Raw genomic sequence first — 25,363 nt, 5'->3', positions numbered from 1 at the left:
CTTGTGCTCCCTCTGTCCATTAAATAAACTTTTTTTTTTTTAATTTTATTTATTAATTTGACAGAGAGAGACATAGCGAGAGCAGGAACACAAGCCGGGGGAGTGGGAGAGGGAGAAGCAGGCTTCCCGCCGAGCAGGGAGCCCGATGCGGGGCTCGATCCCAGGACCCTGGGATCATGACCTGAGCCGAAGGCAGACACTTAACGACTGAGCCACCCAGGCGCCATAAATAAACTTTAAAAAAAATAAAATTCTCTTAAAAGCAAAGACCTAAAAACACAGTGAGCTATTATCAAAATTAAATTCCCTGAGATATGAAAGAAGACTGAAATTCAGAGAGTTGAGTCCAATACTTGGGTCAGCTTCTGCCCTTGGGTTATTTGCTAAAACTAAAGAGAGACAGAGCTGTACATCCCATAGCCTCTAAATCTGGGGGGTGGGGGGGGCAGAGCCACACCTAGCGTGAAGCCCGACGTGGGGCTCCATCCCACAACCCTGAGATCATGACCTGAGTCAAAATCAAGAGTAGGATGTTTGACTGAGCCACCCAGGCGCCCAGCCTCCAAATTTTTAAACAGTCCAACCACACACTGTTAGAAACATACAACTGAAATTTGAGGAAACAGAAAATTTGAAAAACAGACAATGAAGAAATATCATGCAAATACTAACAAACAGAAAATGGTTTGGGTATACTAACACAAGATAAAGCAGACTTTAAAGCATTATTAGAAATAAAGAGGAGAGGTACACCTGGCTCAGTCAGTAGGGCATGCAACTCTTAATCTCTGGGTTGTGAATCTGAGCCCTACGGTGGGCAAAGATATTACTTAAAAAAAAAAAAGTGAAAAGCAATACAATCCAAATCAAAATATCAGCATGGTGTGTTTTGTTTTGGAGGACATGATGAAAGGATTCTAAAAACACAAAAGGTCCAAGAACAGGCAAAATGCTCTTGAAAAGGGGGGAGGAACCAAGGTGAGAAGATTTAGTAAAACACGTATCAAGATTAAACTACATTAGCTAAAGATGGTGTGATACTGGCACAGGGAAAGACCAGTGGAACAGAACAGGGAGCCAAGAAACATATCCACACATAAACACCTGATTTGTGAAAAAAGAGGTAATATAGAACAGTAGGGAAAGGACTGGCCTTTCAATAAAGTGTTTTTGGGTCAACTGATATTCACATGGGGAAAAAAATGAAATTGGCCTCTATTTCATACATTATAAACAACATCAAGTGGGCTACTGACATAACCATGAAAGGCAAAGTATAAATCTTTTTTTAAAAGATTTTTTAAAATAATCCCTACACCCAGTGTGGGGCTCGAATCCACAACCCCAAGATCAAGAGTCATATGCTCTTCCAACTAAGCCAGCCAGGCACCCCCCAAAAATAGAAATCTTTAAAAAATGTTTGAGAAGAAAATATTTTCATGACCTCTGAGTAGAGAAGAAAAGATTTCTCAAGTAAGACAAAAAAGTAACCATAAAGGAAAAAAAAAACAAGTTTGACTACATTAAAGTTAAGAATTTCTACTAATCAAAAGACCACAAAGACAGTGAAAACAAAGCCAAATAGAATGGACAAAAATATATGCCCAAACGTAACTGACAAAGAGTCCAGAATATATAAAGAACCATAAATTAGTATTTTTTTTTTAAATTGTTTCTTTTCTGTTTTTTTTTTTTTTTTTTTTTAAAGATTTTTATTTGTTTATTTGACAGAGAGATAGAGTACAAGTAGGCAGAGAGGCAGGCAGAGGGAGAGGGAGAAGCAGGCTCTCCGCAGAGCAGGGAGCCCGACGCGGGGCTCAATCCCAGGACCCTGGGATCATGACCTGAGCCAAAGGCAGCCGCTTAACCGACTGAGCCACCCAGGCGCCCCAATAAATTAGTATTTTTTAAAAAAGATAAATAATTCAATAGAAAAATAGAGAAAAGAATAGGCAACTGCAGAAGAAATCCAAATGGCCCACAAAATAGGCAAAGATGCTCAAACCCAATAATCAGGGAAATCCAAATTAGAACCACAAGATACTACTACTTACCTCCTCAAATTCATCAAAAATTGAAAACACTGACACTATTAAGTGTTGATCAGGATGTAGAGCAACGGAAACTCTCGTTCACTGCTAATGGGAATGTGAACTGATAAATCACTTTGGAAAACAACATGGCACTTAAGTTGAAGTTACATATGCTGTGTCCTGGCACTTGTGCTCCTGGGTATACACCCTAGAATGTGACACTGCACCTGAAGAAATGTGTAAGAATATTCATAGCAGCATTGTTCATAGTAGCCCAAACCTGGGAACATCCCAGATATCCAGCAACAGTAGGATAATTTGTAGTATATTTTCCCCTATCATAATAAAAAATGTACCATGTAACAGCAGTAAAAATGAATTAGATCAACACAACACACAGGAATGTGCAAAAGATAGAAAACACACACAGTATAGTTCCATTCAAAAACAGACACAACTAGGGGCGCCTGGGTGGCTCAGTCGGTTAAGCGGCTGCCTTTGGCTCAGGTAATGATCCCAGGTCCTGGGATCAAGCCCCGCATCGGGCTCCCTGCTCAGTGGGGAGCCTGCTTCTCCTTCTCCCTCTGCCTGCCACTCTGCCTACTTGTGCTCTGTTAAATAAAAATAAGTATCTAATTAAAAAAAAAAAAACATGGGACGCCTGGGTGGCTCAGTCGTTAAGCGTCTGCCTTCGGCTCAGGTCATGATCCCAGTGTCCTGGGATCCAGCCCCGCATCTGGCTCCCTGCTCCACGGGAAGCCTGCTTCTCCTCCCTCTCCCACTCCCCCTCCTTGTGTTCCCTCTCTGTGTCTCACTCTGTCAAATAAATAAATAAAATCTTTAAAAAAATAAAAATGAAAAAACAAAAACAGACAAAACTATTGTTTATGGATACACAGGTAGGTAATAATATCAATAAAAGTCAGATAGTGATAACCACGAAGACTAGGACAGTGGTTAGTTATTTCTAAGAGGAAGGGAGAGGGAGCTGTGTAGGAAGGAACAGAGACCAGGGCAGCCTTCTGAGGGTGCTGGGGATGTTCTATTTATTGACCTGGGTGGTAGTGACATGAGCGTTCACTTTATATTACCATTTATTACACTGTACATTTGCGTCTCATGCAGTTTAACTGTGTGTCACGTTTCACTACAAGAAGTACTCAAAAAAAGACAATTTGGGAGAAAGAAATGCATGAGAATAACAAATTTGTGATGGTGTGATTTTTGGAACAAGGGAAGGATATTCAAGGGTCTTCAATTCTAGAAAAAAGAGATTTTTTTGGTTGGGAGTGGGGAAATAAGCAAATCAACACTGAAGACAACAGAGCAGAGTAGCTTGCAAAACTTTTTTAAGATCATCACAGAAATGAAGATTGGTGCCTACTTTCCAAAAGTCATGTTGCCTCTGTATGCCAGAAGCTAGATGTCCTGAGGATAACAGGATCTGTTTGGAAGACCACTAATACCATTCTCATCTAACTCAGCTCCGTATTTCCTTATCCACTTCCTGTCCTCTTGAGTAGGAAGAAAGGCCAGTAAACTCAAAGCTTGACTTTTTCGCCATCATGATCAAAAACATGACTTCAAGTGAGGATACCTGGTCTAGAATAAAATATCACAAAACAGGCAAGTCAGAAAGAAGTAAACGTTAAGTTCTTACCTAGAACAATGGACAATGACAGATAGTATCTTAATGTATTATCCCCTCTACCGGTAAGAGTGGCAAAGGTAGACAAGAAAACTAGATACATCACGTAGTTCAAGTTGTCATGAAAGGGCCAATAAACTAAAAACTTAAAGGCATTCAAAAGGCAAACTGTTGATTGCTTTTACACAAAAACTTTTACGCTACAAATATCACACTAAGGGGTGCCTGGGTGGCTCAGTCGGTTAAGCGTCCTACCTTGATTTCAGCTCAGGTCACGATCTCAGGGTTGTGAGAGCAAGCCCTGCATAGGGTTCTGTGCTGGGCATGGAGCCTGCTTAAGATTCTCTCTGTTCCCCTCTACCCCTCCCCATCCCTCTCTTTAAGGAAAAAAAAATTATACAAAAAAATCTCTTATTTTGGGGCACCTGGCTGGCTCTCCCTCTACCTCTGCCCCTCTCTCTCTGCTGTTCCCCCTAAAATGAATAAATAAATCTTTTTTAAAAAAATCTCTGGCTATTTAATGGGTACAGAGATTCTGTTTGGAATGATGACAAAGTTCTGGAAATACATAGTGACAGTTACAGAACACTGTGAATATACTTGATGCAATTGAGCTGTACACTTTAAAATGGTTAAAATGGGGGGACCTTTGGCTCAGGTCCTGATCTCAGGGTCCTGGGATCGAGCCCCACGCTGGGCTCCCTGCTCAGCAAGGAGTCTGCTTCTCCCTCTCCCACTGCTCCTCCTCCCCACTCATGCTCTAATAAATAAATCTTTAAAAAAAAATAAAATAGTTAAAATGGTAAATTTTGTTATGTATATTTTCCCCACAATAAAAAAGATTTTTAAAAATTGTTAAAATCTCTGATTAAAGAGACCATTAAGAAAATGAAATTCACAGAGTGGGGGAAAATATTTGCAAATACATTTATCTGATAAAGGACTCATGTCCAAAATATATAAAGAGCAAACGAATCAATAAGAGGAAGAAAATTTTGTTTTATAATTTTTTTTTAAGATGTTATTTATTGGGGCACCTGGGTGGCTCAGTTGTTAAGCAGCTGCCTTCGGCTCAGGTCAGTATCCCAGAGTCCTGGGATCGAGCCCCACATCAGGCTCCCTGCTCCGTGGGAAGCCTGCTTCTCCCTCTCCCACTCCCCCTGCTTGTGTTCCCTCTCTCGCTGTCTCGCTCTGTCAAATAAATAAATGAAATCTTTAAAAAAAAAAAAAAGAAAGATGTTATTTATTTATTTATTTATTTGACAGAGAGATAGCACAAGTAGGCAAAGAGGCAGGCAGAGGGAGAGGGAGAAGCAGGCTCCCTGCTGAGCAGGGAGCCCAACACGGGGCTTGATCCCAGGACCCGGGGATCATGACCTGAGCCGAAGGCAGCCGCCCAACTGACTGAACCACCCAGGCGCCCCAAGGAAGAAAATTTTTATAGACAAAAGATTTTAATGGAAACCTTACCAAAGATTTTATTTTTTTTTAAAGATTTTATTTATTTGAGAGAAAGAGCACACGCACACACAACAAGCAGGGGGAACAGCAGAGAGAGAGGGAGAAGCAGGCTCCCCGCTGAGCAGGAAGCCAGATGCGGGACTTGATCCCAGGACACTGGAATCATGACCTGAGCCAAAGGCAGATGCTTAACTGACTGAGCCACCCAGGTGCCCCGAAACCTTACCAAAGATATTATCAATGGCCAATAAGCGCATTAAAAGATGTGGATCATCATCAGTCATTAGGGAAATCCAAGTGAAAACACTACAATGAGATACTCTTTCACACCCAATGGGATAACTAAATTAAAGAGACTTACAAGAACAAATGTGAGGATGTTGAGTAACTGGAACTCATATGTGGCTCATGAAAGTATAAACCTGGCATTACCACTCTGGAGGGACAGTCTGGCAGTTGCTTATGAAGTTAAACATCCATGTATTCTATGACCCAGCAATTCCATTCCTTGATACTAACCCAAGAGAAGTGAAAACATGTGATCACAAGAAGGCTTGGAAACAAATGTTCAGAGCAACTTTATTCATAATAGCCTGGAAAGAACTCAAAATTTCCAGTATCAAGTGATCAGATAAACAAATTGTGGGTGCATTTCTTCAATGGAATATTACTCAGCAATAAAAATGAACATGGATGAATCTCAAAAGCATTAGACTGACTCAAAGCAAAAAACTTACAAAAGAGTAAATACTATTTGATTCCATCTAAATGAAAAAACAGATAAAACTAATCTATAGTGACAGAAACATACTTTTAGGTTGGAACCGTAGTTTGGGTGGGAAGAGAAGGGGAAATAACCACAAGGGGGCCATGAGAGAACGTTCTACTATAAAGTTATGTATCAGGATTGAGGCAGTGGCTACACAGCTGTAAACATTTACTGAAATTCAAACTGCATACTTCTATGTGCATTTCACTATATAAATTCTATTTCAATTTTTAGAAAATCCTAACATCGTATCCTAAAAGCAGGGGCTTTAACCCTCATCCAAAAGTAGTAGGTATAGTATCTAGAAAAAGTTGTACAACCAGATCATATGTACCACCCTACACAGGTCACCAACTGTTTCAAATCTCTCTTTCCGAGGGAATGCATATGAACTTGTGGTCTTCCATATAACCAAAGGACAAGCATTTACAGGTGATCAGTGTTCTAGGTAAAGTCTAAAGTTCTTCTAAGGTACAGAAATTTCCATGAAGTTAGTCAGCCTCTAAGGAGATCAACTTCATGACATGATCAAGGGAATGTGCTATAGGACAGCTTTTGTCAATCACCCAGCACCTTCTGTCAGGGAAATGGTTGTTTAACCACCGGTTAACCTGATGGTGAGGAGGAGGAAGAGGAAAAAAAAAAAATGTTGGACCTTTGATAACATTCTAATTTCCTACTTGGAAAAAAAAGGGGGGGGGGGAGTTCTAGTTTCAGCTCCCATAAAACTTCTTACCTGTTAAAAGTACCATAATATTCTCACTAATAGTTGCAGCTGCTATCTGATAGTCTACATCAATTGTTATTTTGTATAAAATACACAAGTAATACCTCCATACACAGGAAGTCATCCCAGAATAATGTCTACCCGGAAAACTTGAAAAACTTTAAAACTTTCATTAAAAAATTTTATCTTCAAGCCAACTGTGCTCTTTCTCCATGGGGGACCAGTGTGCCATGGCTGCAAAGAGTAGCCTCCTTGGTGGTGTATGCAGCCTGCTGACTGCATGGGTTGCCCTAAGAGATCTTGGAGACAGCCCTTTCCAGCGGACATTGAGGTCTGACATGCTATCTCCAAGCTAGGCTGCAGAGAGGCATGCGGGGTGCCTTCGGAAAGCCCCAGGGCACAGTAGCCAGGGTCCACAACGGCCAAGTCATCATGTCCATCTGTAACAAGCTGCAGAACAAGTAGCATGTGACTGAGGCCCTAGGCAGGGCCAAGTTCAAGTTCCCTGACCGCCAGACGATCCACGTCTCCAAGAAGTGGGGCTTTACTAAGTTTAATGCGGACGAATTTGAAGACATGGTGGCTGAAAAGCAGCTCATCCCAGATGACTGTGGGGTCAAATACATCCCTAATCGTGGCCCCTCGGACAAATGGAGGGCTCTGTACTCATGAGAACCTTGGCACTGCCCCCTCCCTACTCATGCCCACCCAATAAATCCTACTTCCTGTCAAAAAAAAAAATTTATCTTCAGAAATTAATGCTTGATTTAGCTCACTGGGAAAACAAGCACAGGGCTTTTGCTAAAAGTAGTTTCAGCTAACCTTAATTAGCATGCCTGAAAAGGTTTATAAAGTTATCTCAAGAGTGAGGCAAGCACGTGACTTAAAGTCACAACTCAGGATCATCAATTTCAAAAGTTTAAAACCTTAAAAAAAAAAAGAATTCCTTAACTAAAGACAAATACCATATGATTTCACTTATATGTGGAATTTAAGAAACGAAACAAATGAAGAAAAAGAAAACCAAAAACAGACTCTTAACTCTATAGAACAAACTGTTACCAGAAGGGGGGGGATGGGCGAAACAGGTGAAGAGGATTAAGAGTACACTTATCTTGATGAGCAGAGTAATGTATAGAATTGTTGAATCACTATATTGTACACCTGAAACTAATTTAACACTGTATGTTAGCTATACTGGAATTTAAAGAAAATAATTCTTTGACTATTAAAAAAAAAGTTTCTCTCTACAAGACCTCAATCTCTGAATAAAACAAAACAATCACGTCCAAAACATTCCCTTTCCCATCTTTAAGATCCATAGTTTTGTGTTTAACCTATAATAAGAACAATTTGTACTGTGACACTCCTTAACCAGATCTTAAGTTAGAAAATAAAACTAAAACTTTGCCAAGGCAAATAAATGACTATTAAATGGAAAACTTGGGTGTCACTAAATAATGTTCTACTACAGATTATTATTAAATAGTAACATTAAACCCATCAACATTCTGAGATGTTAACAAAGGAAGAAATCCATTCACTCTAAAGCTGAGTATCTTTTAAATAACCTCAAGCTGGGCCCTGCTTTCTACTCACTTCTTAAAGCCTATTTCAGCACTAAGACAATCTAATCTAAAGGAGAGAAAGTCAGGAAATCAGGAAATCAGGTTTTCCATTAAACTCCCAGGCTCACCAAGCTCCCAACTGGCATCTAGTACAGGAAAAGCCTCCAGGGAAGGAAGGAACTAAGTCTATTTGCCCTGCATTACTGGGCTGTAAGTTTGTGTTGTTATGGGCACCAGCACAATAAAACAAATATAAGGGTAAGGAAGCAAAAAGTTGACCGGATAAGACAATTGGTCTATGTGTTCAGTATATTAATGAAACTATAACTACCTAAAAGTTCCCAAGCATAACCAAATACAGAGTTAAATTATATATAATATATATATGTGTATGTATGTGTATATGTATATATAAAATTACGGGGTTAGGGTCAATACTTTAATAAAACTATAGCAGTTAAGGAATCTTTTATTCTTCTTAAATCTAATCCTTCCAAATTACAATTATAGACTATAGAACAGGAAGAATGCAAACCCATCTAAGGGATATCAGAACAGAGAACTGATTTTGTCTCCAGCCTCTAAACGTTTCCCCACAAAAGGGTATGGGAAGATAAGAGATTATTCAACCAGTCAGTAAACCTAATCAGAAAGGCAAATTCTTTTGCAAAAGTCCGTATTTAAGACCACACCTCCTGCTTTTATGCCTTTATTCTACTCCCCACAGCTTGTGGCAGAGTGGAGGAATAGGATTTCCCCTTTTACTATGCACTGTCACTTCACTTTCTGCTCCTTTAAACAAAGGCTTCAAGGGAATACTGTGTTTAAGAATTAAAAACATACACTAGCATTCAAAGAGTATTAGCTTTTAGGCATTCATGCACAGCTCTAGAGTCAGGCTGACCCTGCCTCAAAACCTAATTCAGGCTTTTATTAGTTCTATCATCTTGAGTAGGTCTCTTTTCATTAACATGTTTCTGACAGCAAAAATATCTCACAATGTTATTATAAGTGATCTAATACACAGAAGCAACTAGAAGTGTACCTAGCACTTAGTAATCACATACATGTTAGCTATTCCCACTAATACCGTTATGTATCAATAACTTAGTTACACCACACACTCTCTAGTTATGTTTCCTGAGCTCTCAAAAGAAATATAATTATCTGTCTTGCCCAAACAATCTCATGGGATTACTGGAAAATAAACCAATATACATAAAAAAGCTACTAAAAGGGGCGCCTGGGTGGCTCAGTCGTTAAGCGTCTGCCTTCGGCTCAGGTCATGATCCCGGGATCCTGGGACTGAGCCCCACACTGGGCTCCCTGCTCGGCAGGAAGCCTGCTTCTCCCTCTCCCACTCCCCCTTGCTTGTGTTCCCACTCTCGTTGTCTCTGTCAAAAAAATAAATAAAATCTTAAAAAAAAAAAAAAAGCTACTAAAAAGTCTTCATTATAGGTCCATTACTCTGCTCATAAAAAAAATTACAGTTAAACACTGCATACAGGCTCTGTTTGAATACTATAGAACATTACAGGCTTAGTAAAACTAGTCTAAAGGACTATTTAAGTATTATTTTGTTAAACAAAACCAAAGTCTAAATAAGTATCATCTTCCTACTTAAAAGCTAGTATTTACTGAACTATGTGCCTATCACTGAGCTATGTACTTTTCATACATTATCTCATTTAATCTTCATAGGGCTGTTGTTGAGGTAGGTACTATTTATCCCCACTTCAGTGAGGACTGCAATCTCCCAAGGATTAAGTAATCTGCCCAAGGATTAAGTAATTTGCCCAAGGTCAAAGAGCTAGTATATTTCTAGATTCTAAAATACCATGCTAGAATGGACACCTTAGCATGATGTGACATGATCACATGAATACAGTTTTCCCCTAAAACAATGGTAAGATCTTTTCAAATTCTACAAAGTACTAAAACTCAGATACTAAGGAAAAGAGATACTATAAATTTTACACTAAAATGCAAATATAACCAGAGAAAACTTCTGAAGTTAGATGTACAAGAGAAAAATTGGGCTCCAGAATATCTAAACAGGGCACAAGGAAAACCACCCTTCTTTAGAGACTCCAACATGGACAGTTGCTCATTTGGTGAGATGTGTACTAAGACCTTTAGTGTACTGAGTTTAATTTTCACAAGCAAATTTACTCACTTCCATAGAAAGTAAGCACAATATAAATGCCTTTATCCATACATCGAATGCCCTAAAAACATGTACTATTATTGGGAAAACAGGAAGGAAAATAAATGCGGCTTGGACAAGCATATCATCTCTGTGGGAGGCAGTGATAAGGGACAACTAAAAATGCTCTGTTGAGTTTATGTATTATCTTGACACTTCATAGTGTTAGTGTGCAAAGAACACTGACAGACTAAGGCCTAATTATAATCAGTAACTCTCAGTTCAAAAATTATGTGAAGATACTGTAATATAGTAAATTTGGTGACAACAAACTTAATGAAATATAAACTGTAGCAAGACGCATTTTAATTTTCAAATTTCAAAACGTCTTGACCAAAAGTAAAATAAACTACATTTGCATTTATTTAAGCTTAAAAACATACTAAAACTTCTGTTGATAGAGGAACCTGAGGCAGTACGTGAAATATCTTACCAACTGTGAGGTGTATCCAAGAACTCAGATATAAGATTATCCTCAAAATTAAACTCTAAAAATCCATAAAGGATTACTCCGTGGTTATGTAAGAGAATGTCCCTACCTTATTCTTAGGAAATAAACTCTAAAGTAATCAAAGGAATACTGGAGGGGCACAGTTCCTCCCACTTACTCTCAAAGGGTTCAGAAAAAAAAAAATGGGGAAAGAATTATAAAGCATATGACACAAAATGTAAACAATTGGTGAAGGGCAAGATTGGTAAATTCCTCATCTCTGTAACTTCTACTAAATTTAAAATTGTATCAAAGCAAAACATTTTTAAAATCTGACACAAATATGACAGATTAATATTCAATTAGTCTGCAGGTACATGAACATTCATTATACTACTTTATTATTCTAGATTCTCCTTATGATTAAAAAAAAATCCAAATGAAAAAGGCTGTACTCTAGTCCCAGGTAAAGTATATTCTGGCCATGAGGAAGGCTGCATAAGACTACACTAAAATTTTGTTATTAATCATCTGTATCATACAATTAAGCCTTGCTCACTTCCATACCTTTCAAGCAATCCCTGATTATAACTTTACTAATAGGTTAGGTATGCTACCCTGGTGCTCTATTAAACTTACAGCCGAAAAATGAAACGTTTTAAAAAGAACTTTTACTATGAAACTAAAAACAAAAACAAAGACACTATAGTGATAGAAGTCAAAATAGTGATTATCTCTTTGGGGTATGTATTGACTGGGAAAGATTAGGAGACAGTCTTAGGGGAGGAGAGCTGTAAATGTTCTATCTTAATCTGGGTGTGGTTACATAGGTCCATACATATGTAAAAAATTACCATGCTTAAGGTTACTACACTTTATTACGTGTACAATTATTTCTCAATTTTATAATAAATTAAAACAAACAGTGCTTTCAAAGAACAGACATTCTCAGTTCAAATCCAAAACCCACAATGCAATAGAATGACACAGATTACATTGGCACTCAGATTTAGTGCTTTGTTTTTTTTTTTTAAGATTTTATTTATTTGTCAGAGAGAGAGAAAGGCAGGCAGAGGGAGAGGGAGAAGCAGGTTCCTCGCTGAGCAGGGAGCCCGATGTGGGATTCGATCCCAGGACCCTGGGATCATGACCTGAGCTGAAGGCAGACGCTTAACCAACTGAGCCAGCCAGGTGTCCCACTGGCACTCAGATTTATAACCAGTCCCTGTAATCTTGGTTAACATGAGTATACCTCTGAGGTGGGTTGTTTTTTTTGTTTTTGTTTTTTTTAAGAATAACCATTGCAGGGGGCACCTGGGTGGCTCAGTCATTAAGCGGCTGCCTTCGGCTCAGGTCATGATCCCAGGGTGCTGGGATCGAGCCCCACATCGGGCTCCCTGCTCAGCAGGAAGCCTGCTTCTCCCTCTCCCACTCCCCCTGCTTGTGCTCCCTCTCTCGCTGTCTCTGTCAAATAAATAAATAAAATCTTAAAAAAAAAATAGAATGACCATTGCAAAACTTTAAATAGGTGTTCAAAGATATTAAGACACATGCAAGGAAGAAGGAAGGTCAAGAGTTCCCAAAAAATACCATGAAATCTTGCTGAATCTGTAACATTATGATCTTACAAAAGAGCTAGAAATAAGGTTAGGCACACTCCCCTCTATTGCTTTATGTTTTAGTCTGCTTGAAAAGATAAGCCACCTTGGCGGCTCAGTTGGTTAAACGTCCAACTCTTGATTTCAGCTCAGGTCATGATCTCAGGATGGTGAGATCCAGCCCTGCATCAGGCTCACGCTGGGCGTGGAGCCTGCTTAAGATGGTCTCTCTCCTTCTCCCCTCAGTCCCTCCCTCTCCCTATCTCAAAAAAAAAAAAAAAAAAAGATAAAACGCATAGTTTTTTTTCTCCCTTTGAGGAAATTATGGGAATAGAAAACTATTTTTTAAAATACAGCTCTGGCAAAAAACTAAACACTCTACCACTGTGGATGTTGTCCTTTATTCAAAACACTGTCTGCACATTCAGGACAATATAAACCAAATCAATGTACATAATGGTAAACAGTACCATGAAACTAACATTTAAGAGGCAAGTATGGAAATAGATAGGGGTAAATCAGCTACCGCTACCTTCCTTCCACTGGGCTATATCTCATTTCAGAGATTCAAGTACTGTTATCCTTACTGTGTCAGTATTTCCACAGCAGAACTGAAACAAAATTTTTTTCTAATTCAACAGTGAAGTTGCTAAGTCACCATTCAGAAATCACTCTCAACTCTAAAGAAATTCAAGAATTTTTTTAGCCAAAAACACCTAGAAATTAATCATTTTTTCAAGTTTGCTTTCTTAATAAACTGAATATAATCATAAACCCCGAAGTCTATATAAAAGGTCTGGAAATGACCATTTATATCAAATTTCTATAATAAGCAACGCTAATCTACAGTGACAGATCAGATTAGCGGTTCGCTGAGGCTAATGAGAGAACTGACTGCTGAAGGGCATTAGGAACCTTTTCTGTAGTGATGGAAATATTCTGTCTAGAATAGGGTGGTGATTTTATAAGCCTATACGTCTGTCAAAGTACACTAGATGAATTCTGTTGCATATAAATTATATCTTAATAAAGCAGACTTAAAAAGTAAATACACACAATTTAGAATTTGGAAAATGATTGGGAAATCAAATGCTAAGGGAAAAAAAACTCACTGAAATTGATTTAACTGAAAGAAAGGTATTTGTATAGAAGCCAATCAAGGTGACTCTCAGGGACGCCTGGGTGGCTCAGTCGGTTAAGCGGCTGCCTTCGGCTCAGGTCATGATCCCAGGGTCCTGTGACCTAGTCCCGCATTGGGCTCTCTGCTCAGCGGGGAGCCTGCTTCTCCCTCTGCCTGCTGCTCCCTCTGCTTGTGCTCTGTCAAAAAAATAAAATATTTTAAAAAAAGAAAAAAAAGGTGACTCCCAAAGTTACTCGACCCTCACACCAGCTCTACTCTCCACATACCACTCCCACTCCTCAACCACTTGCTCAATGCTATAAGCATTTCAGTCAAAATACAGACCCTTTAAGCATTATTGATACCTTTAAGAATAGTAAGTCTCAGGGGAGGGAACCAAGTCTGAGTAAATGGACAACAGAAAATAATAAATGCACACTTTCCTAAAGCTATCTTACAATAATCTAAACCTCATAAATAATCAGAAAAATACAAATAAAAACAGTGAGGATAACTATTTTCCTATCTTCCATCCATTAGACTGGCCAAAATTAAGATACCATTTACTTAATACTGGAATGAACATGGAAAATGACTACTTGCATACACTTTGGGTAGAAGTAAAATAGCAACTTTTTTTTGTTTTTGTTTTGTTTTACAGATTTTATTTTTAAATAATCCCTACACTCAACGATGGGACTCGAACTTACAACCCTGAGATCAAGAGTCAAATGCTCCACCCACTGAGCCAGCCAGGCGTCCCTATTATAGCTACTTTGAAGAGCATTTTGGCAGTATTATTAAAACTATAGCTATGTAGGGACGCCTGACTGGCTGAGTCGGTAGAGCATTAACTCTCAATCCCAAGATCAAGAGTCACAAAATCCATGTTGGGTGCAGAGCTTACGTTTGGAAAAACAAAACAAAGCAAAAAAACTATAGCTACGTATACCATATGACCCAGCAAATCTGTTTTGCCTTTCTTTTTTTTTCTTTTTTTTTTTTTTTTAAGTAATCTCTACCCCCAAAGTGAGGCTTAAACTCACAACCCTGAGTTCAAGAGTCACATGCTCTACCAATTCAGCCAGCCTGGGGCTCTGACCCAGCAAATCTATTTCTCAGATACTTCAGAGTAGTCACCCATTGAGAGAGATGTTTAAAAAAAAAAAAAAAATCCGTCACTGCAACAGCTAGTAAGAACAAAAGACTAAAGACAACCTAAATATCTGCCAATAGAGGAATAACTACATGAACAAAAAATTATGTTCATATTATGGAATGTTATATAGTATTTAAGCAAATGTCTCTAAGACATATTGCAGAGAAAAATCATAAAATGTAGAGAGAGATGTACAGTATAGTAAAAAGAAAAAAGGGAAAGAATGCCATATATTATTTAGGGGTGTGTGTACACACACACACACACACACACACACACACACACACAGAGGCATGATGGAAAAAGCCTGTGGGCGGGGGTGGGGGAGTGGGGGATGTACTGAATGAATTATAGTGATTATTTCCAGAGAGAATAAAAAAAGACCAGGACTAAAAATCACGGTTAAAGGAATTTTAGCCTTATCTTTAATGTTTTAATATTTTACAAGGAGAAAGTATTCACCTAACTCACATACTGAAATTTTATTTTGGAAAGCACTGATGCAAACAAGAAACGGGTGTATTAAGTTTTCCTCCCTTAAATAGTTCAAACTGAGAAATATTACTATTATTTCACACAAGTTGCTGTGTCTCTATCATGCACCATATTGCACGCTACTTTGGAAAGCCCATCAATACTCAAATTTTCTCTTCTAATAAACTACCACCACTAAGGAAAAATAACATTACTCTCTAATACACCTCAAACCCTATAAGAGACAATGAAAAAAAAAAAATCAAGAATTTAAAACAAAAAACTTCAGGGGTACCTGGGTGGCTCAGCTGGTTAAGCATCCAATTCTTGATTTTGGCTCAGGTCATGATCTCAGGGTCGCAAGATCAGTCCCTCATGGGGCTCCGCACTGGGTGTGGAGCCTGCTTAAGATTTTCTCTCTCCCTCTCTCTGCCCCTGCCCCCCTCTAAAATAAACAAATCTTTAAAAATTTTTTAATTTAAAAATAAAACAAAAAACTTCAAAACTACAAAACATTGTTAAAAAATTAAAGACAACCTAAACAAATGGAAAGACACCCTGCACTCATGGCTCAAAAGATTTAATTTATTAAGATGGCAATACTATGAACTTTTATAAGAAAACTTAGGAGTAAAACTTCATGACTTCGAATTATGTAATGGTTTCTTGGATTAAAAAAAAAAAACCAAAACTCTAACTATTCAAAGATAAAACAGACAAATGGGATTTTATCAATATTAAGTATATCTGTGCTTCAAAGGACACCATCAAGAAAGGGGAAAGACAGCTTTTCCTGTAAGCAGCCTGAGGTGATCTCGGAAATGGTTTGCTATTCATTTGACCCAAAAAAAAAAACCCCAAAAATTATGCCAACCAAGAGGTTCAAATCTTTGTGTTCACTTTAAGAACACTCATGAAACTGCCCAGGCCATCAAGAGTATGCATTTCCAAAAAGCCACCAAGTATCTGAAGGATGTCACTTTACAGAAACGTGTGCCATTCTGTCACTATAATGGTGGAGTTGGTAGGTGTGCCCGGGCCAAACAGTGGGGTTGGACACAGGGCCGGTGGTCCAAAAAGAGTGACTTTTTACTGAATAGGTGTAAAACTGCAGAGAGTAATGCTGAACATAAGAGTTTAGATTCTCTAGTCATTGAACACAACCAAGTGAAAAAAGCCCCAAGATACGACCCAGAACTTAGAGAGCTCATGCTGGGACTAACCCCTACACGAGCTCTCCCTGCCACACTGAGATGATCCTTACTGAAAAAGAGCAGACTGTTCCTAAGCCAGAGAGGAGGCTGCACAGAAAAAGATATCTCAGAAGAAACTGAAGAAAACTTATGGCCCAGGAGAGTAAATTCAGCACAAAATAAAAGCGAAGTAAAGAAAGGAAGAAAAGAGGCAATCCATGAAATGGGAGAAAATCTTTGCAAATTATATATCTATAAGAGACTTGTATATACAATATATAAAGAACACTACAACTCAACAAGAACTTTTAAAATAAAAATGGACAAAGGATCTGAACAGACATTTCTCCAAAGAAGTTGTACAAATGGTCAATAAGCACATGAAAAGATGCTCAACATCATTAGTCATTATGGAAATGTAAATCAAAACCACAATGATATATACTTCAAATCCACTAAGGTTGGCTAGAAATCAAAGAAGTAAATAACAAGTGTTGTATTAAAGATGCAGAGAGGGGCGCCTGGGTGGCTCAGTTGGTTAAAGCGTCTGCTTTCAGCTCAGGTCTTGATCCCAGGGTCCTGGGATTGAACCCCGAGTGGGGCTCCCTGTTCAGTGGGGAGTCTGCTTCTCCCTCTCTCTCTGCCTGTTGTCTATCTCTCTTTCTCTCTCTCAAATGAATAAATAAAATCTTTAAAAAAAAAATGATGGCTCCTATTTTAAACAAACAGAAAATAATAAAGTTTAGGGACACCTGGCTGGCTCAGTCAGTGGAGCATGCTTCTCAATCTCGGGGTTGTGGGTTTGAGCCCCATGTTGGGTGTAGAGATTACTTAAAAAAAAATTTTTTTTAAAGATTTTATTTATTTATTTGATAGAGCGAGACAGATAGTGACAGAGATAGTGAGAGAGAGCACAAGCAGGGGGAGAGGCAAAGGGAGAGGGAGAAGCAGGCTCCCCGTGGAGCAGGGGATCCGACGTGGGGCTCAATCCCAGGACCCTGAGATCATAACCTGAGCCGAAGGCAGACGTTTAACAACTGAGCAACCCAGGCACCCCAGATTACTTAAAATTAAAAAATAATAATAATAAAGTGTTGGCTTCCATGTGGAAAAACTGGAATTCTTGTGCACTGCTGGTAGGAATGGAAAATGGTGCAGCCACTGCGGAAAACAGGATGGTTCCTCAAAAAATTAAAACATAAAATTACCGTATGATCCAGCGTGTATATCCACTTCTGGATATACATACCCACAAGAACTGAAAAGTAGGGACCTGAACTGGTATTTATATATCCATGTTCATAGCACTGTTTACAGCAGCCAAAAGGTGGATGCAACACAAGTGTCCATCAGTGGATGAAGGGATAAACAAAACATGACATATATGTACAGTGGAATATTATTCAGCCTTAAAAAGGAAGGAAATCCTCACACATGCCACAACATGGATGAACCAACATTATGCTGAATGAAATAAGCCAGTCACAAAAGAACAAATATTGTATGATTTACATGAGGTACTTAGAGTAGTCAAATTCAGAGAAAAAGAAAGCAGAATGATGGTTGCTAGGGGCTTGGGAGAGGGATGAATGGGTACAGAGTTTCAGTTAGGGAAGATGAAAAGGTTCTGGAGATGGATGGTGGGGATGGATGCACAACAATGTGAATGTCCTTAATGCCACAAACTGTACACTTAAAAATGGTTAAAGTGGGGGGCTCAGTTGGTTAAGCATCGGAGTCTTGATTTCAGCTCAGGTCATGATCTTGGGGTTGTGGGATCAAGCCCCACATCAGGCTCCACACTCAGCGCAGAGTCTACTGGAGATTCTCTCCCCCCATCCCTTGCTTGTACATATATGTACTCTCTCTAAATATTTTTTTTAATGGTTAAAATGGTAAATTTCATGTTATATTTTACAATTCTCTCTCTATATATATATATATACACACACACATACATGCATAAAGTAAAAGTAGTAAAGTGAAATAAGAATTTTGAAAAAAAAAAAAAAACAAAAATCCTAAGCTCCCCCAAAAGAAATTCCCCAAACAGGATGTTCATTAACAGGATGTACAAGAGGACAAAAAACAAAACAAAAACCACCATCCGGGAGTTTTTGTTACAACTCTCACATTAAAGTTTGTAAACTTTATTTTTTCCATTGACGTACAGTTGACACACAATGTTTCAGGTGTACAACATAGTGGTTCAACAACTCTATACCTTATGCCATGCTCACCACAAGTGTAGCTACCATCTGTCAACATACAGCACTATTCCAATACCTTTGACTATATTCCCTATGATGTAACTTTCACCCCCAAACCCCCTACCCCACCCCTACCCACCCTGTGACTTATTCATTCCATAACTGGAAGCCTGTATACCTCTCACACCCCTTCACCCATTTTTGCATATCCCCCCATCCTCCTCCCCTCGGGCAACCGTCAGTTTGTTTTCTGTATTCACAGGTCTGTTTCTGTGTATGTTTTAAATCTTTAAAATAAAATTTAGTAAAACCTGAAGAAGTTAGTCTCTCATATATCTTCAAAGAAGAATAACAAAAGGCAAAAAAAATTAGAAAAAGCAAAACTGACAAGTTCTAGCTTTTGCATTTGGTCACTATCAATCTTTAAACCAAATGCAATTTATATCTGTGCTTTATATCAAAGTTTGAACAATAGAGTTCTAGAGATTTTTTTAAGTAGGCTGCACGCCCAAAGTGGGGCTTGAACTCACGACCCTGAGAGCAAGAGTCACATGTTCAACAGACTGAGCCAGCCAGGCGCCCCACTAGAGATTTGCATATAAGGCTGAAAACAAAAAGAAGCTTTATTCATAATAGATGTACAATACTGCTCTTGACATGATTTCCTTCACCTCTAAGATTCTTTTCCTACCATTCAAAAAGTTTAAATATCAACCATTTCCTTTTTGTTATAAAGATGCAAAATATAGGTATCCAAATGAATATAACATTCAAATATTCTAAATACCAACAGGTACCAAAACAATAACAAATTTAACAAAGTACTTCTTACTGAAGTCCCATATCCAGACTTCAACTTAAGTGTCTTCTATTCCTAGTCTTAATCTTGCATGAATTTCTTGATGGGCTTAGTTTTACAAAGTAGACTCCAACAAAATGTTATTTTCTCTAGCCAATTATAGATGGTTAAATTAGCAGAAATGAGTCACTAAATTAGCACAATATGGAGTGATCTAATAATTTTTTTTAGCTAATAAGGAATAACTGAGTTCCTGAGTCATCTGAACAAATTACCTTCATCTTAAAAATAATAAAAGCACAGGAAAAATAAAATACACATACAGTCATCATCTGAAATCCTAATAAAGTTAGATACATGAAATACATTCAAACATAGTTATACTGGGTTGAATTTAATCTAGAAAAATACTTCCTACAGATTAAAACCAGGACTATAAACATGCCCAAAGGTGAATATAAATTAATAGACCAGAAATACTTATTAAATTTCAAGAGGCAAATGTCCGATGGGGCATATATCACTATTTTACAACATTTTATTAACTTCTTTATGAGAAAACTTCCCTTTCTCCCTCCATAACTAGCTTTTGCTTTCAATGTATATAAAATTGGACAGTTTAAACCATTTTGCCAAATGTTATCAGTGAGAAATCCATGCCAAGACAGAATGCCATTTACTTTTTCTTTTTTTTTAACGACCCAGCAATTGCACTGTTGGGTATTTACCCCAAAGATACAAATGTAGGGGCACCTGGGTGGCTCAGTCGTTAAACGTCTGCCTTCGGCTCAGGTCATGACCCCAGGGTCCAGGCATTGAGCCCCACATCAGGCTCCCTGCTCAGCGGGAAGCCTGCTTCTCCCTCTCCCATTCCCCCTGCTTGTGTACCCTCTCTCGCTGTCTCTCTCCCTAATAAATAAAAATCTTTAAAAAAAAAAAAAAAAAAAAGATACAAATGTAGTGATCCGAAGGGGCACCTGCACCCCAATGTTTATAGCAGCAATGTCCACAATAGCTAAACTATGGAAAGAGCCTAGATATCCATCAACAGATGAATGGATAAAGAAAATGTGATGTATATATACAATGGAATATTATACAGCCATCAAAAAATGAAATCTTGCCATTTGCAATGACGGGGATGGAACTAGAGGGTATTATGCTAAGTGAAATAAGTCAATCAGAGAAGAACAATTATCATATGATCTCACTGATATGCAGAATTTAAGAAACAAGGCAGAGGATCATAGAGGAAGAGAGGAAAAAATGAAACAAGATGAAACCAGAGAGGGAGACAAACCGTAAGAGACTCTTAATCTTAGGAAACAAACCGAGAGTTTGCTGGAGGGGAGAGGGGTGGGGCTATGGGGTGGCTGGGTGATGGACATTGGGGAGGGTATGTGTTGTGGTGAGCACTGTGAATTGTGTAAGATTGATGAATCACAGACCTGTACCACTGAAATAATACATTAATGTATTCATGTAAATACATTAATAATACAAATACATTATATTAATTTTAAAAAAAGGAATTAACAGTCCAAAAAAAGGAAAAAAAATGCCTTTTTTTTTTTTTTTTGTAGACTCCACACCCAACATGGGGCTTAAACTCATGACCCTGATCGAGAGTCTCATGCTCTACCAACTGAGCCAGCCACGCACCCCAGAATGGCATTTACTTTTAAATATGTACACTTCTGGTTTAAAGAATAAAAATGTGGGCGCCTGGGTGGCTCAGTTGGTTAAGCGACTGCCTTCGGCTCAGGTCATGATCCTGGAGTCCCTGGATCGAGTCCCGCATCGGGCTCCCTGCTCAGCAAGGAACCTGCTTCTCCCTCTGACCCTCCCCCCCCTCATGTGCTCTCTCTCATTCTCTCTCTCTCAAATAAATAAATAAAATCTTTAAAAAAAAAAAAAAAAAAAAGAATAAAAATGTGACATGCTAAAGAATTAGGAAGAGGTAGGGGCTAGAGAAAATTTTTTCCTCCCCAGGAAAAAAGAAAAAAAAAAAAAGCAAGAAGCACAAAATGAGGAAACTTAATTAATGACCCAGTGACTACCAGCAAAACTATGTAGTCATATGACAGGACACTGAGAGCTATAATTTTAGATTTTAGCCTGATAATAAAATGTCTCTTGTGGGGAGGAAAGACATAATTCAACTGAACATAAAGACAATCTTTTCTGTGTATTCTTTTTTTTTTTTTTTTTAAGATTTTATTTATTTGACAGAGAGAGACACAGCGAGAGAGGGTTGAACACAAGCAGGGGGAGCGGGAGAGGGAGAAGCAGGCTTCCCGCTGAGCAGGTAGCCCGATGTGGGGCTCAATCCCAGAACCCTGGGATCGTGACCTGAGCCAAAGGCAGACGCTTAATGACTGAGCCACCCAGGCGCCCCTTTTCTGTGTATTCTTAAAAGCAAATAATATTGTGTATCTCCACCTTTTAGAATCCACAACCAGTAGCATTTTTTTCGTTGTTAAATTCCCTTTACTCTTAACACATGACATGATATGATCCCTTTAAATTAACAGTTGATTGACAATTTCCAGACAGATTCTGGTAAAACCCCAGTGTACCAAAAGAAAGCAGAAGACTATCATAACCATTCAGCATATTCTTTTTTTAAAGATTTTATTTATTTATTTGAGAGAGAGAGCACGTGAGACAGGGGAGGGTCAGAGGGAGAAGCAGACTCCCTGCTGAGCAGGGAGCCTGATGCGGGACTCGATCCAGGGACTCCAGGATCATGACCTGAGCGGAAGGCAGTCGCTTAACCAACTGAGCCACCCAGGCACCCCCATTCAGCATATTTTACCCACTTGACTCAAGAAAGCAACTTATACATGAATAATTCCCTACTCCTTTTCCTTTATAGGCCACAAACTGAAGTCAGAGACCACGTAATCTTGCTCATTACTGCATCCACAAGGCCTAGGGCATAAGAGTGTCTAGTAAATAGGTGGCATTTGGTAAATATTTTATTTATAAACCTAAGCCAAATCCTATAAAGGAAACAGGTAAAACTGAAAGAGGAAGAGGTTTCAAGGCAGAGGAAATGCCTCAGAGAGCTCTTTTCTATCAAAATGAAAATTTTTAAGCTCAAAATTAATACATGGAAGTTAAAGTATACAACCTATTTACAGATGCTTAACATGGTGGACTTATTTTTCAATGTATCTGGAAGTAAAACCTTATTCTGGCATACACTGGTAGACTAGTACAAGAAAGAACTATGTATGTCTCTAAAAGTTCTAAACAGCACCAAGTACAGATCATACTCCCAACACTTCCCTTCCATGTTCATCTCACACCAGAAAGCACCAGCAATTACTCATCTTTTCTAAATTAAACACTTAAACTCTCTGCATTAGCAACCTAAGACATTTGATGATTTTAGATGGGGAAAAAGTATTTTACAATTTCAGGATAAATAAGCAACTTACATGTGTCAAATGATCCCTTACGAGTTATTCAAATCACATTTAATCATTAGCAAATACTGTGTACTCATAAGATCTTCAAGCTACAGGAAGATCTTACTTACCCATATACATCATGGACACAATATGTCAATTTACTCATAAGTTAACTTTTTACCAAGACCTAAAAGCTATAAAAGGAAAAAAGCCATGAAAGGAAAGTAAGCCACAGGTATTAAATAAACGCACAATATTTTTATAACCTTCTGTTTACCTAGTAGTAATGAGAATAAAATGAGGGAGGGCACTTGGGTGGTGTAGTTGGTTGAGCTTCCAACTCTTCGTTCCGGTTCAGGTCGTGATGTCATGGTTGTGAGATTGAGCCCCACGTCAGGCTCCACACTCAGCACAAAGTCCGCTTGAGATTCTCTCTCCCTCTGCCCCGCCCCCACTGCACGCAGGATCACGTTTGTGCTTTCTCTAAAATAAATAAGCCTTTTTTTTAAAAAATGAGAGGAGGGCGCCAGGGTGGCTCAGTCAGTTAAGTGACTGCCTTCGGCTCAGGTTATGACCCCAGGGTCCTGGGATCAAGTCCCACATCGGGCTCCCTGCTCAGTGGGGAGCCTGCTTCTCCCTCTCCTCCCCACGTGCTCTCTCTCGCAGTCTCTCTCTCTCTCAAATGAATAAAATCTTTGGAAAAAATTAATAAAAAAAAATAAATGAATAAATAAAAAATGAGGGGAAATTACTGAACATCTTTTGTCAACATTTAAATGCTAACACTATTCTTTAAGTGGTGCCAAATTTGGCACAAAGATTTGTTCCAGTGAGATAAAGGTTCTGGTGAACAAAGATGGCCCTATTTCGGGAAAGTTATTAAGTAATCTCTACATCCAACGTGGGGCTTGAGCTCATGACCCTGAGATCAAGAGTTGCACGCTCTTCCAACTGAGCCAGCCAGGCACCCCAATTTCAGTGAAAATTAGATGGAAATTACACTTTATGAAGTCCACTAGGTATGTGTTGCAACTTTTAATACAAATCCCAGAACAGGGGCGCCTGGGTGGGTGGGTCAATTGAGCGAGTGACACTTAATTTCAGCTCAGGTCATGATCTCAGGGTTGTGAGATAGAGCCCTGCCTCTACTCTGAGCTGAGCACGGAGCCTGCTTAAGATTCTCTCTCTCCCTCTCCTGTTTGTATGCTTTCTCACTCTTAAAAACAAAAACAAAAAACAAATCCCAGTATAGTACAAATTTTTAAATCTTATATAAAGGCTCTTTTTCTTTGGGTGATGAGGAGTGGAAAAGAAAATATTAAAAAGAAAACGAAACTGAAGTTCGTAGTCCTAACAATGACCCGACTACAGCCACACAATTTTTCCTTTAGGCAATACATAGGAAAATTTAATGCCTCCTTCATCTGAAAAAATAGTTACTTAAAATCACCTTTCCTCTTCTAATGTTAAAGTGGGTTCTTAAGAGGCTAATCCTCTTAATTATTCCCATATTCTAATGAATACCAGCTTGTAAAAGCCAATACAAAATCTTTTACTGAAAGTGTTAGGATATCACAGAACAGGAACAGAATCCATAATTAATTACTGACATTGTATCTTTAAGCTCAAACTACTGTGGTTACAGTGGCCAGTGAGACAGTGCCAGCTATCAATTGTAGGCATTATGAAGCAACTGGTAAAATAGTAGATCCAGGGTACTATTTACAATCCTATTATAAAGGCTAAACATTTCTTAATTTACATAAAATCCTGTAATAAAAATTAGAACATGGATATTGGCTAAGCCAGGACAACTGTTACAAAAGGTTGCCTGCAAAAGGCAATATATTAAGTAGTCAAACGCTATAATAGCTTTGGGTTGTTGTGTTTTTTTTAAAGTAATCTATAACTTGGGCCTTGAACTCCCGACCCCAAGATCAAGAGTCACCTGCTCTACTGACTGAGTCAGCTGGGTGCCCATTAAAATAGCTTTTATCATGCAGAGTCTTTCATTTCTAAAAGATTAGTCTAGCCACAATAGAGTAACTGGTTTGGGACTAGCCCTCTCACCATAACCAATTAGAACACTGGACATAATATATGAAACAACAGTTCTTGGATGCTGGACAATAGACAGCTCAGAACTGCCATCCCGGACAGAAGGGAGACAAACTACCTGAAACCTGTAACTACCTAAACTTTTCGTCCCGAAGTACTTTCCACACCCTGGCCAAAAAGGGGGAATCCAAGCAGAGCAGAAATCCAACAGAAACTCAAATACAAGTTTCAGAAGGCTGAGGCAGCTGTAACCTATGGGGCATTCTTGTGTCTTTACTAAACTAAGCTGTACATGCATAGGGTGAGAGTCCAGGAAGGTGGGTAAAGAAGAACCATTGGGAGGCGGACGCCTGGGTGGCTCAGTCGGTTAAGCGTCTGCCTTCGGCTCAGGTCATGATCCCAGGGTCGTGGGATCGAGCCCCGCATCAGGCTCCCTGCTCAGTGGAGAGCCTGCTTCTCCCTCTCCTCTGCCACTTCCTCTACTTGTACAT

The 25,363-nt window shown here is 38.8% G+C and overlaps 1 protein-coding gene and 1 pseudogene across 10 annotated transcripts in view; one reads left to right on the top strand and one right to left on the bottom strand.

Moving 5' to 3' along the window:
- MTMR3 (myotubularin related protein 3) overlaps positions 1–25,363 on the bottom strand; it is a 138,397-nt gene that overhangs the window by 79,457 nt on the left and 33,577 nt on the right. The window lies entirely within an intron of this gene.
- LOC116626081 lies at positions 6,825–6,950 on the top strand (annotated as a pseudogene).

The sequence above is a fragment of the Phoca vitulina genome, unplaced genomic scaffold (assembly GCF_004348235.1).
Source record: "Phoca vitulina isolate PV1807 unplaced genomic scaffold, GSC_HSeal_1.0 scaffold82, whole genome shotgun sequence".
In the NCBI taxonomy this organism is placed as follows: domain Eukaryota; kingdom Metazoa; phylum Chordata; class Mammalia; order Carnivora; family Phocidae; genus Phoca; species Phoca vitulina.
The sequence above is the reverse complement of the archived record's forward strand: the minus strand, read 5'-3'. Positions and strand labels throughout refer to the sequence as shown.